The 14,334-nt window shown below is 45.2% G+C and overlaps 1 pseudogene; it reads left to right on the plus strand.

The window, feature by feature from the left end:
- The window catches only part of LOC121574490, a 146,614-nt pseudogene that overhangs the window by 30,978 nt on the left and 101,302 nt on the right, over nucleotides 1–14,334 (plus strand).

Genomic DNA, 14,334 nt, shown 5'->3' on the forward strand with positions numbered 1-14,334 from the left:
TGCAGGTTTTCCTACTTACAAAACATGTAGAGGTCTGTAATTTTTATCATAGGTACACTTCAACTGTGAGAGACGGAATCTAAAAATCCAGAAAATCACATTGTATGATTTTTAAGTAATTAATTTGCATTTTATTGCATGACATAAGTATTTGATCACCTACCAACCAGTAAGAATTCCGGCTCTCACAGACCTGTTAGTTTTTCTTTAAGAAGCCCTCCTGTTCTCCACTCATTACCTGTATTAATTGCACCTGTTTGAACTCGTTACCTGTATAAAAGACACCTGTCCACACACTCAATCAAACAGACTCCAACCTCTCCACAATGGCCAAGACCAGAGAGCTGTGTAAGGACATCAGGGATACAATTGTAGACCTGCACAAGGCTGGGATGGGCTACAGGACAATAGGCAAGCAGCTTGGTGAGAAGGCAACAACTGTTGGCACAATTATTAGAAAATCGAAGAAGTTCAAGATGCCGGTCAATCACCCTCGGTCTGGGGTTCCATGCAAGATCTCACCTCGTGGGGCATCAATGATCATGAGGAAGGTGAGGGATCAGCCCAGAACTACACGGCAGGACCTGGTCAATGACCTGAAGAGAGCTGGGACCACAGTCTCAAAGAAAACCATTAGTAACACACTACGCCGTCATGGATTAAAATCCTGCAGGGCACGCAAGGTCCCCCTGCTCAAGCCAGCGTATGTCCAGGCCCGTCTGAAGTTTGCCAATGACCATCTGGATGATCCAGAGGAGGAATGGGAGAAGGTCATGTGGTCTGATGAGACAAAAATAGAGCTTTTGGTCTAAACTCCACTCGCCGTGTTTGGAGGAAGAAGAAGGATGAGTACAACCCCAAGAACACCATCCCAACCGTGAAGCATGGAGGTGGAAACATCATTCTTTGGGGATGCTTTTCTGCAAAGGGGACAGGACGACTGCACCGTATTGAGGGGAGGATGGATGGGGCCATGTACCGCGAGATCTTGGCCAACAACCTCCTTCCCTCAGTAAGAGCATTGAAGATGGGTCGTGGCTGGGTCTTCCAGCATGACAACGACCCGAAACACACAGCCAGGGCAACTAAGGAGTGGCTCCGTAAGAAGCATCTCAAGTTCCTGGAGTGGCCTAGCCAGTCTCCAGACCTGAACCCAATAGAAAATCTTTGGAGGGAGCTGAAAGTCCGTATTGCCAGCGACAGCCCAGAAACCTGAAGGATCTGGAGAAGGTCTGTATCGAGGAGTGGGCCAAAATCCCTGCTGCAGTGTGTGCAAACCTGGTCAAGACCTACGGGAAACGTATGATCTCTGTAATTGCAAACAAAGGTTTCTGTACCAAATATTAAGTTCTGCTTTTCTGATGTATCAAATACTTATGTCATGCAATAAAATGCAAATGAATTACTTAAAAATCATACAATGTGATTTTCTGGATTTTTGTTTTAGATTCCGTCTCTCACAGTTGAAGTGTACCTATGATAAAAATTACAGACCTCTACATGCTTTGTAAGTAGGAAAACCTGCAAAATCGGCAGTGTATCAAATACTTGTTCTCCCCACTGTATATCCATCCTGCCCTGCCTTTCGAAAGTATTTGAAAGCCAAGTTAACAAACAGATCACTGATCATTACGAATCCCACCGTACCTTCTCCGCTATGCAATCTGGTTTCCGAGCTGGTCGTGGGTGCACCTCAGCCACGCTCAAGGTCCTAAACGATATTACAGTTACATTTACATTTTAGTCATTTAAGCAGACACTCTTATCCAGAGCGACTTACAGGAGCAATTAGGGTTAAGTGCCTTGCTCAAGGGCACAACCGCGATCGATAAAATACAGTACTGTGCAGCCGTCTTCGTCGACCTGGCCAAGGCTTTCGACTCTGTCAATCACTGCATTCTTATTGGCAGACTAAATAGCCTTGGTTTCTCAAATGACTGCCTCGCCTGGTTCACCAACTACTTCTCAGATAGAGTTCAATGTGTCAAATCGGAGGGCCTGTTGTCTGGACCTCTGGCAGTCTCTATGGGGGTGCCACAGGGTTCAATTCTCGGGCCGACTATTCTCTGTGTATATCAATGATGTCGCTCTTGCTGCTGGTGACTCTCAGATCCACCTCTACGCAGACAACACCATTTTGTATACATCTGGCCCTTCATTGGACACTGTGTTAACAAACCTCCAAACGAGCTTCAATGCCATACAACACTCCTTCCGTAGCCTCCAATTGCTCTTAAACGCTAGTAAAACTAAATGCATGCTCTTCAATCGAACGCTGCTTGCACCCGCCCGTCCGACTAGAATCACTACTCTCGGCGGGTCTGACTTAGAATATGTGGACTACAAATACCTAGGTGTCTGGTTAGACCGTAAACTCTCCTTCCAGACTCATATTAAGCATCTCCAATCCAAAGTTAAATCTAGAATCGGCTTCTTATTTCGCAACAAAGCCTCCTTCACTCATGCTGCCAAACATGCCCTTGTAAAACTGACTATCCTACCGATCCTTGACTTCGGCGATGTCATTTACAAAATAGCCTCCAACACTCTACTCAGCAAATTGGATGTAGTCTATCACAGTGCCATCCGTTTTGTCACCAAAGCCCCATATGCTACCAACCATTGTGACCTGTACGCTCTCGTTGGCTGGCCTTCACTACATATTAGTCGCCAAACCCACTGTCTCCAGGTCATCTAAAAATCACTGCTAGGCAAATCCCTGCCTTATCTTAGCTCATTGGTCACCATAGCAACACCCACCCGTAGTATGCGCTCCAGCAGGTATATCTCACTGGTCATCCCCAAAGCCAACACCTCCTTTGGCCGCCATTCCTTCCAGTTCTCTGCTGCCAATGACTGGAACGAACTGCAAACATTTCTGAAGCTGGAGACTCTTATCTCCCTCACTAACTTTAAGCATCAGTTGTCAGAGCAGCTTACCGATCACTGCACCTGTACACAGCCCATCTGTAATTAGCCCACCCAACTACCTCATCCCCATGTTGTTATTTATTTTGCTCATTTGCACCCCAGTATCTCTATTTGCACATCATCTTCTGCACATCTATCACTCCAGTGTTAATACTAAATTGTAATTATTTTGGGGTAACCCTATCTTTTCCTGCAGTAGTTGGTAGACAGGTTCCTGTGCCGGAGATGCACAGTGGGCCCCACAAGGCTGTAGTGTTGGCCTATTTATTGCCTTACCTCCATAACTTACTACATTTGCACACACTGTATATATATTTTCAATTTTTCTATTGTGTTATTGACTGTACGTTTTTGTTTATCCCATATGTAACTCTGTGTTGTTGTTGTTGTTTTTATTGCACTGCTTTGCTTTATCTTGGCCAGGTCGCAGTTGTAAATGAGAACTTGTTCTCAACTGGCCTACTTGGTTAAATAAATAAAATAAAAAAACATTTTGAGTGGCCTTTTATTGTCCCCAGCACAAGGGGCACCTGTGTAATGATCATGCTGTTTAATCAGCTTCTTGATATGCTACACCTGTCAGGTGGATGCATTATCTTGGCAAAGGATAAATAATCACTAACAGGGATGTAAACCAATTTCTTGCACAACATTTGAGAGAAATACGATTTTTGTGCTTGTATTTTATTTCAGCTCATGAAACAAGGGACCAACACTTTACATGTTGCATTTATATTTTTGTTCTGTGTAAATTCCACAGGGTGTGTTTATGTGCAAGTGTAAGTGTGTTTGTCCAACTGACACAAAGTTTGGACACACTGGGATAACCCTATCTTTTCCTGCAGTAGGTGGTAGTCAGGTTCCTGTGGCGGAGATGCACAGTGGGCCCCACCAGGCTGTAGTGTTGGCACAGTTGTCAGCTGTGAGAGAGAGGACAACCTTGTCTCAGCTGCTGTGGGCTGGGCCTCTAAGCGACGAGGGATCCACACACATCCCTTCCAAAACGAGCACCAGTGGTCTCCCAGCCAACTCTGCCTGGCCCCTAGTGGCTCCACGCACATTTGCTGTAACTAGATTGAGTTTCATCTCTCAGGAGAAGGAGGGGGTAGTGACCCTTTCCACCTAGTCTCAGGCCTGCTCTCCTTACTCACTCTCTCTGGCACAGTCTGAGTAGGAACATGCTGGAGTAAGAACCTGGGATATCACTAAGTACACCATTTTCTTCTCTCTCTCTCGCTCTCTCTCTCTCTCGTCTTCAGCCAATGAGAAGATTGAAGACATCAATGGCTGCCCTAAGAGTCGTTCTCAGATGGTGAGTGACCTTCCTAGGGTTTCCTTCTATTGGTTTGTGTGTTTGGCAGTATAACGTTATAATCCTTGTGGTGGTGTGTGTGTTTGTTTTGTTTGCTTGTTTGTATGGGTGAGTGTGTGAAGTAACAAGTTGCTTTTGATGTCTTGGCTCTCCACAAAAAGTGTCTGTGTTTGTGTGTTTGCTCATACGTGCACGTGTACTTGCGCGTGTATATGCTGTGCGTACGTGCGGGCCTTATTTAAGCAGGAAATTAGAATTTAGCTCTGTCTCAGAAGACATTGGTCCAATTTAATGGGTATGGATAGTACTCCTGTTATTTTTACATTTGTGGCTTTGCGGTCAGTCTTTGTAAAACATCTGGCCTATAGACAGGCCATTGGCTCTCACTTTAAAGCACCAGAGATTGAGGTTTGGTGTCTGGAAGAGAACCAAATTACTACTAGAAATAAAAACTCTATGTTATCTAGGGGACAAAATCCAGACGGAGAATTCAAGTTACGATGACAATAGAAGCGTTAGCAGGGATGGCGATGTTGTAATGACTGTGGCTACTGAATAAGGATTCCCTTTTGGAGAGGGCTTTGGCAAGCATACTCTTTTCCCAGGCAAAGGCTTAGTTCTACTGTATATTCATTTCTGTGTTTATTGTGGTTTGTTGTGGCAGTTTAACATTACAACCCATGAGTGTGAGAGAGAGAGTGTATCTGTGTCCGCGTTTATATGCCAATTAGTCGACTGGTCGATTGTTTGGTCGATAGGCTGTTGGTTGACCGAGATTTTTTTAGTCGAGTAGTAGCAAAAATATATATATATATATATATATATATATATATATATATATATATATATATATATATATATATATATATACACACACACACACACTACTGTTCAAAAGTTTGGGGTCACTTAGAAATGTCCTTGTTTTCGAAAGAAAAGCAATTTTTTTGTCCATTAAAATAACATCAAATTGATCAGAAATACAGTGTAGACATTGTTAATGTTGTAAATGGCTATTGTAGCTGGAAATGGCTGATTTTTTATGGAATATCTACATAGGCGTACAGAGGCCCATTATCAGCAACCATCAGTCCTGTGTTCCAATGGCACGTTGTGTTTGCTAATCCAAGTTTATAATTTTAAAAGGCTAATTGATCATTAGAAAACCGTTTTGCAATTATGTTAGCACAGCTGAAAACTGTTGTACTGATTAAATAAGCAATAAAACTGGCCTTCTTGAGACAAGTTGAGTATCTGGAGCATCAGCAATTGTGGGTTCGATTACAGGCTCAAAATGGCCAGAAACAAAGAACTTTCTTCTGAAACTCATCAGTCTATTCTTGTTCTGAGAAATGAAGGCTATTCCATGCGAGAAATTGCCAAGAAACTGAAGATCTCGTACAACGCTGTGTACTACTCCCTTCACAGAACAGCGCAAACTGGCTCTAGCCAGCGTAGAAAGAGGAGTGGGAGGCCCCGGTGCACAACTGAACAAAAGAACAAATACAGTAGAGTGTCTAGTTTGAGAAACAGACGCCTCACAGGTCCTCAACTGGCAGCTTCATTAAATAGTACCCACAAAACACCAGTCTCAACGTCAACAGTGAATAGGCGACTCCGGGAAGCTGCCCGTTGAGGATCTGTGAGGCGTCTGTTTCTCAAAGTAGACACTCTAATGTATTTGTCCTCTTGCTTCATTGTGTGAATTGTTTGCATTTGATTGTTAGTGTATATCAATTCCCCATTACATATATCAGCAGTAGTAGATTTACCATTCATTCCTATCATTTCTAATCTACAATGTTTGTTTGGTTGTGGTCATTTCTGTTAATGCATTCAATATATTATTATTCCAGTCTTACCATTCTCATTGTCGGAGTGGACACATTGTTTGCAGAGCGCACAACCTATGTGTGACGAGTACTGAGTATACGAAGAAGCAGGACGCAGACGCAGGAATTAACAAGGTCAAGGTTTACTTAAACAATGACACGACACGAAGCTAAACAATCACACACAACATCATAAGTAAAAGTCCAGGGCTGAATAGGAGCGGTGATGAGATGATGAGGTGCAAGTGCGCTGGAAGTGATTAGGGTGCGTTGGGTTTCCATTCCGGTGGTGCCGAGGTGGTGCACTCAGACCGGTGGCTCAGTAGACCGGCGAATCAGAGCGCCGGAGGGGAGCAACGGGAGGAGACGTGACACTATGCTACACTTGAGAAACAAGTTTTGGTTTATTTCATTCCATTTACCAGTTTTTTCAATTCAATTTAGTCATTGTCTTTTAAAATAGTCCTACCTGATTACTTCTTATCAGTGCTTGACTTGGACTGAAATAGGTTTCGGTACTCATTTTGGGTGCTGGTACTGTTTATATTTAGGTGCAGGAGCTCCACAATACCGTTGAGCTAATATTCTAAGCAATTGAACGTTTGAGGTGCCGGTACTCAGCTCCAGTGAGCTCCTGCCTAAGTCAAGCACTGCTTCTTATCCCTTGCACAAATAGCCAACAGCTGTGTCTGTCCCGAGCACCACTGAGGGCCCAGAATATTTTATACAATGTTGCAGCGCAAGCTTCTGCTGGACCCAATTTAATAGTTGAAACAATGCTTCAAGTTCATTGCAGACAGGCCATGCGTAGCCAATATGATTTATAGGATACATTTTTTAAATCAGGATAATTTCTACCTGCAGGCTTCAATGTTTTTATTTGTTGGCTTTATGTAGGCTATTTTTACATAGTTGGCAATGGCAATAGAAGTTACTTTTTAGGTTTGTATATTTTCATTTAGATTTGGATAAAATGTTGATTATCCACATAACAATGATTTTGAGATAGGAAGACGTTATTATATATGAAATGAAACTGTTCCACGAAAATGTGCATGTGAAAACCATAACTGGCATGCAGATCGGTAGAAATGGTAAGATAAATTGGCATTCCACATGAGAACGGTTGCCGACTCCTAGTGTAGCCTAATACCGGCAACTTCAGGAGAGTAATGGCAGAATCTGCGAAAGCCAGCAGGAGTGGGAGGAGAATGGTTGGTTCAGGTTCAGGTTTTTTTCTTGTGGTTATCTAGATCTCTGGCACCCTCTTGAGTCATTTGTGTGTTATTTCATCAAACAGTAAGCTTAAAGCGTCAGACAAGCTCAATGCATATAGTTGATTTTATAAAAATACATATATAACAATACACATATATGGAAAAATACACCGTTAAAAAAATTTACCAATCGATTGGTCGAAGGAACAGACGACTTTCAGTCGACCAAGATTTTTTTTTGTCGGAGACAGCCCTAAATTTCGAGTACTCACATCTTAGCTTGAAACGGGGCTGTAGGCAAAAGTTTGCAGTGTGCTATATGTTGTTCCAATTACTGGTTGTTCTGATACACAACTGAAAACAAATCTGAACATATGTTCACTGCACTTGACACACTCCAAACAATAAACACATCTTAGAGTTAGACATTTTGTCAGTGGGTATACATTTTACCTGCTAAATAATTTAACATTTGTACATTTAGAGTACTCGTACTGCTTGTGATTATTTTTTATTTTTTAATTTTTTTACTGCAATGGGAAACTAGCCGGTATCCCTCCTCTGAATGTGGAGGGTCGTAAATTGTGCCAGTTGAAGGCTAATTTTGGCTGCTAGCCAGACCACCCCCCCACCAACACACGCGCACACACACACACACACACACACACACACACACACACACACACACAGGAATCAGTCAGTCAGCCGGTCCTCTCAAGGGTTCCTTCTCTCTGTGTCTCCACTATCAATTAGCCGGGTCCCATTAGAGGTTGATTATGCCCTCCAGTCGCCAGTAATTGAGACGTTCCAGGTTGCCTCTTGTCTCTGTAGTCCCTCTCTGGTCTATGTTCCTCTCTGTGTCTTTGTTCTGTACAGTGATTAGAACCTTCTCTAAAACCTCTCTTAGCTTACCTCTGACTCCCACTGTTAGCATTTTACAGCAAGAGGTTGAGGAGACAGTGGGCTCACGCTGTGTTTTTAAGTGTGTGTGTTTCTCTGTTTGGCCTGAGCTGAGAGATATTTGATGGGGATGCGTGTGTTTGTGTGTGTCACTACTGTGTGTCATGTGCAGCGTGCGTGTGTGAGCTCTTCAGCTGAAACTGAAGCACTCAAGCAGTGCTGGAGGCAGGTGCAAACAGTCATTATGCACATGTCTGCTGCTTTGTGCATTTTAATACAGAGTGAAAACACACACACACACACACACTTTCCCTGTTAGCCAGCCACTCAACACCCAGGACCTACTGAGAGCTCCATTACAACACTTGACTTGATTGCTGTGGTAAAGCTGCTTTCAAAACCCTGAAAAGCTGCTGGCAATTAACAACTCTGCACTTAACCTCTTGTTTTAAACCAGCAAACATGTAAACAAGCTTAGGACATATAATGGAGTGATATAGGGCCTTTTTCTCACCATCTTGCTCATTTTCCTGTTAATTCTTGTAGCATCTCACTCTTTCAGATGAGTGGGGAATAGTTGTTTTTACAACTGTCAGATCCTACAACTGTGGCCCTCGCACAGACACACACACACACACAAGCGCCTCTTTTACCGCTAGTCCCTCCCAGTCTCATACCCTTGCCACCCAGGAAATAACCATAGCTTTCGCAGTGACATGCTCTCATTGGGGTAGTGTTGACACAGAGGTGCTAAAACCACACAGGACGCTCCTGCACCCCACTCACATACCCCTGAAGTGCTTTAGGTCTGTCAGAGGCCTACTTCTTACTGTGGAGGGATACATTAGTGTCACACACACCCACACACACACACACTGCTCTGTTGTTCGGGTATATTTATTGATGTGTATTGTTTAATTGCAGTGTGTGTCGTGTTTCTGGGTCACAATGTTTTATTTCCAACTTCCTGTTTCGCCCTCAGTTTGGCTCTAGTTCAGAGAGATTTGTTTCTCTCTCCTCTACTGGGAACAAACATTACTACTAGCTCCATACAGGTAGAAACCAGTTACATTTACATTTTACATTTTAGTCATTTAGCAGACGCTCTTATCCAGAGCGACTTACATGAGCAATTAGGGTTAAGTGCCTTGCTTAAGGGCACATCGACAGATTTTTCACCTAGTCGGCTCGGGGATTAGAACCAGCAACCTTTCGGTTACTGGCACAACGCTCTTACCCACTAAGCTACCTGCCGCCCAGTTCAGACCTGTCTTCCCAGTAGGCCTCTCTGAATGGGGATGATGAAAATGGAGTTTCCTCCTTTACATCAAGGCATTGTCAGTTCTAAACTTCAACCCATGTTTCACCTTCAGGTGCCACTCAAAGCCATGACAGCTGTAAGCCTGCCAAAACAGCGTTTGACTTAAGTGTATGCTGTTATATACAGCGTCAGGTTATCATGACTGACATTCCTTCCGTGTCCCAACGGTTCAGTACTAAGGCCATGGTCATTCAAAGATTATGTGACTACTGTATTTACATATTATATGATCATATAGATTGTATTGATTGATAATGTGAGTCCCCACTGTGATGCGTGATTTGAAGGAGTCAGGAGCTGGAGGGTAAATCACAGTATACAGAGTTTATTCCGTAATCCAGCGTAACCAGTCCAGTGCGCAAAACAGGCGCACTGGAACAAACATGCACACGGGGAAAATACCCTGGCAATACAAAATGCTGAGCTCAACCGAGCTACTAATCCTCACAATGAACAATCACCCACAAGGACAAGGGGGCAGATTGAACTCTTAAACACGTACTAATGAGGGGAATATGAACCAGGTGTGTGTAATTGACAAGACAAGACAAATGGAATGATGAGATATGGAGCGGCAGTGGCTAGAAGGCCGGTGACAACGAACGCCGAAGCCTGCCCGAACAAGGAGGGGAGGCAGCTTTGGAGGAAGTCGTGACACCCACAGGTGAATAGGGGAAGCGGGATACCACTAGCAGGATACTGTCTGAAGTGAATGTGTAATCAGGTGTGCGACAGCTAGCGTGCGTTCCTGCATACGTGTGTGTGTGTGATACCCACCTGTATCAGCTGGTCAAACTCCATGTAATCAGATGCAAGTGCAGAGCAATCACAGGTGCCGTGCCGCGTAGTGTTGCTAGGCAACCCCTATGGAGGAGTGTCACCTATTTGACCACAAGGTATACGCTGGAGCCACTGTTTGGGTTAGTACTCCTCCTCTCATCCCTCTCTCCTCCTCACCTCCTTATCTGTGGGTAGAGAATTGTATTTATCTAATTTCTTGTCGCTCTGTGTCCTCTTCTGTATCTAGACTGCACGCAGTTGATTGTTTCACTGTAAAGTACTGTAGGATTGGTGCTATTGGTTTGTGTTTTTTTATGTGTTGGGTTACTTGGCACTTGGGTGCCAGTATTACCAGCTTTCAAAGAAGGTAGTTGTGTAACACTATGAAACTGTTTAGTTGAATTAAATGGGGAGGTACAGTATGTTAAAGTTGTGTTATGTGTTGTGTTGACCTACTACAGAGTTGTTGACTCTCTAAAACCATAATGTAAGGGTATTGTAAAGAGATAGAGGTATTTACGGGGTTAGTGTTATCTTGGTTCACAGGTGAGGTAATCTCAGTGAAAGTGTCTGAGAGAGTGAAAGGTGGGAGGAGAAACACATTCAAGCTGACTCAGTCATGTCATAAGACAGGATTCCTTAAGACATGAACAAAGCTTCCGGTGAGGGGGCGTAACACACACACACACACACACACACACACACACACACAAACAATAGGTTCTCTGTGGTGTAAGAAAGTGTTTGTTCATAGGGCAGTTGCAGGGCCAGCCCTACTGTGCTGCTAGCTGGCTTAGACCCAGCATGTGATGACAGCCTTAGAGCGAGGTGTGTGTGTCTGAGAGAGAGCCACAGTACAGTAGAACAGTGGTTAGTGTGATACTGTATTTGCTGTGATCATGCCTTCAAGACAGGTTCCGAGAACTTGCTAGGGAAGTGGGAACACTATGGAAATATTGCAATAGAATTGTATCTTGGTTATGAAAGTTGTATTTTGCTATTACGACGGTTGGTATTTTGTATTATTTTGTAATAATAATGGTAATTTTTAGGCAGTGTAATTTGTTATTATTGTTGATTTAATTATGTAATTATTGTCGCTGTCTAGGTGGCCATATAACTGAATGGTCCAGTTTCTAAAAAAATTGGGATTGCAAGTTATTCAGTTGCGGTGTAATTTGAGTACTACTTCTGTCCAGTGTTCAATCTACCTGCAGGGTTAGACTATCTGTTGCTGTGTCTAGTGTGTGTTTAGTGTATAGGGTGGAGAGGGAGAGACTTATATACTCCATCACGGTTACGTGTGTTGTCCCCATGACGTCAAAGCTAGGCACAACACCTATTGACTCAGTGGCTTTATTACATTCTAATGAATAACCAGACTGTATTTACTCAAGGTTTATTAATCATGCACATCATTGATGAGAAGAGCACTCTCTGATCAGAATAGAGGAGAGAAACTGTCAGCTTCCTGCCTCCTGTTTGTCTCCGGGCCTCTAGAGGTCATCTGTGTTCCCCTTTGCCTTAGTTCTTCCTCGTGTGTCCTAATTAGTTTGATCCAGGTCACCTGTGCCTTGTTTCCCCTTGTGTATTTTAGCTGTGTGTTTTCCCCTTGTTTCTCACTTGGTTATTGAGTCCTGGCTATGTGTCTCCTGCTTTGTTCCACCGTGTCTTTCCAAGTAAGGTTTTCTAAGTTATCTTTGGTTTGTTTTTCTCCCCTCGTGGAGTTATTTTGTTTTGCCTCCTGTTTTGTTAGTATACCTCTTTCTGAGAAGAACTTTTGTTGGACTATTTTTGAAGTGCTAAGAACTTTTGTTTTTACATTAAATCTACTTGCCTGGAGTATTGCCTTGGGTGTTTCATTTGGGTCCTACTACACCTCCTCTGTGGCTAAGGGGTATTACCCCCAGCTCTCCACATCTGAGACCGGAGTTCAAGCCCAGCTTGTGACAGAATAACCAAGTCATCATGGACCCAGAAACACTCAGTTCCCAGGACCTGTTGGCGGTGATCACTCGACATGAGGCTTCTTTCCAGCGCCATGAAGCCGTTCTCAGCCGACAAGAGGAGCTGATGGCTAGACATTCTCAACTCCTGGCCGAAATGATGAGTTCCCTTCACCAGCTCTTTGAACGCCTCCTTGGTCCTCTCCCTTCCCCCAGGTCACCTCCCAGTGACGACAGGCCTTCTCGGTTGGCGGAGCCCCGACTACCACCTCCCAAGCCCTTTTCTGGGGATCCAAGCTCTTGCCAGGGTTTCCTCACCCAATGCTCCCTCACCTTCGAGCTCCAACCCTCAAGTTTTCCCACAGACCGTTCCAAGATTGCCTACATCATTACCCTTCTTTCAGACAAGGCGCTCGCCTGGGCCTCTGCGGTGTGGCAGTCCCAGGAGGCCTGTTGTGACTCCCACGCTGCATTTGTAGAAGAGTTCAAGCGGGTGTTCGATCATCCTGTCAGTGGGCGGGAGGCTTCCAAGCGCCTACTGTCTCTCCGTCAGGGCCCCGAAGCACGGCAGATTTCGCCATTGATTTTCGGACCATAGCAGCAAGGAGCGGATGGAATGATGAAGCGCTGAGGGTCTGCTTTCAGGGAGGGTTATCTGAGCCCCTTCAAGATGAGTTAGCCACCCGAGAACCAGCTGGAGATCTCGAGTCCCTCATAGCCTTGGCCATCCGCCTGGACAATCGTCTAAGAGAGCGGAGAACGGCTCGCCGCCAGGTGTCTCAGTCCCAAGTTCCTCGGAGCAGCTCTGTTTCTCCTGTTTGGACTCCGTCATTCAGAGCTTCCCCGGCTCCTGAACTGCTCCAGGATTCCCGGAGAGCATGCAGTTAGGCCGTTCCAGGCTTTCTCCCAACGAAAGGGAACGTCGCATGAGGGAGCCGTCGGTGCCTCTACTGCGGGGTTGCCGGCCACTTCCGCTCCACTTGCCCCGAGCTGGGAAACGCCAGTCCCGCCCAGCTACAGGAGGGCTGTGATGGGGAGAATTAGAGCTCCTCCTACTAACGCTGTCCTGGCTATTCCAGCCACTCTGTCCTGGGAGGGCCACCAGCATCGGGTCCAGGCTATGATCGATTCCGGTGCCGCAGGTGATTTCCTGGATGTAACCTTGGCTAAGGAACTTAAGATCCCGACCCAACTACTTCCTCATCCCCAGGCAGTTACAGCCTTAGATGGCAGACCTCTGGAACCAGGAAAGGTTACAGAGGCGACTCAGTCCCTGCGACTTACCATCTCTCAACACCAGCAGGAGGAAACCTTCTATCTCATTGACTCTCCCGAGTATCCTATAATCCTGGGTCACCCTTGGCTATGCAGACATAATCCCCAGATCGACTGGTCTACTGGCACCATTCTAAGCTGGGGTCCCACTTGCCAACTCACCTGTATGCTTCAGAGTTCCTCAGCCCCTAGTACCCAGTTTCAAGAGTCTGTTGACGTCTCCCTAGTCCCCAGTGTTTACCATCGGTTCAAGGCTGTGTTCAGCAAGGCCCGGGCTACTTCCTTACCGCCTCATCGCACGTATGACTGTGCCATTGATCTACTCCCTGGGTGCTGCCCTCCTAGAGGTCGGATCTTTTCCTTGTCCTCCCCGAGCACGCCGCTATGGACACCTACATTAAGGAGTCCTTGGCAGCTGGCCTCATCCATGCCTCTACTTCCCCGGCTGGGGCGGGCTTTTTTGTTGAAAAGAAGGACGGGGCCTTAGGCCTTGTATTGATTACCGGGGACTCAACAAGATCACGGTTCGGAATCGATACCCTCTTCCTCTCATGGCCACTGCTTTTGAGCTGCTTCAAGGGGCTTCCATTTTTACTAAACTGGATCTCCGCAATGCTTACCATCTCGTGCGGATCCGGCAAGGTGACGAATGGAAGACGGCGTTCAACACGCCCACGGGGCACTATGAATATCGGGTGATGCCGTTCGGGCTCACCAATGCCCCCGCAGTATTCCAAGCCCTGATTAATGATGTTCTCCGGGATATGCTTAATCTGTTCGTCTTCGTGTACCTGGACGATATCCTCATCTTCTCGAGGTC

This window comes from Coregonus clupeaformis, unplaced genomic scaffold (assembly GCF_020615455.1).
Source record: "Coregonus clupeaformis isolate EN_2021a unplaced genomic scaffold, ASM2061545v1 scaf0091, whole genome shotgun sequence".
Lineage (NCBI taxonomy): Eukaryota > Metazoa > Chordata > Actinopteri > Salmoniformes > Salmonidae > Coregonus > Coregonus clupeaformis.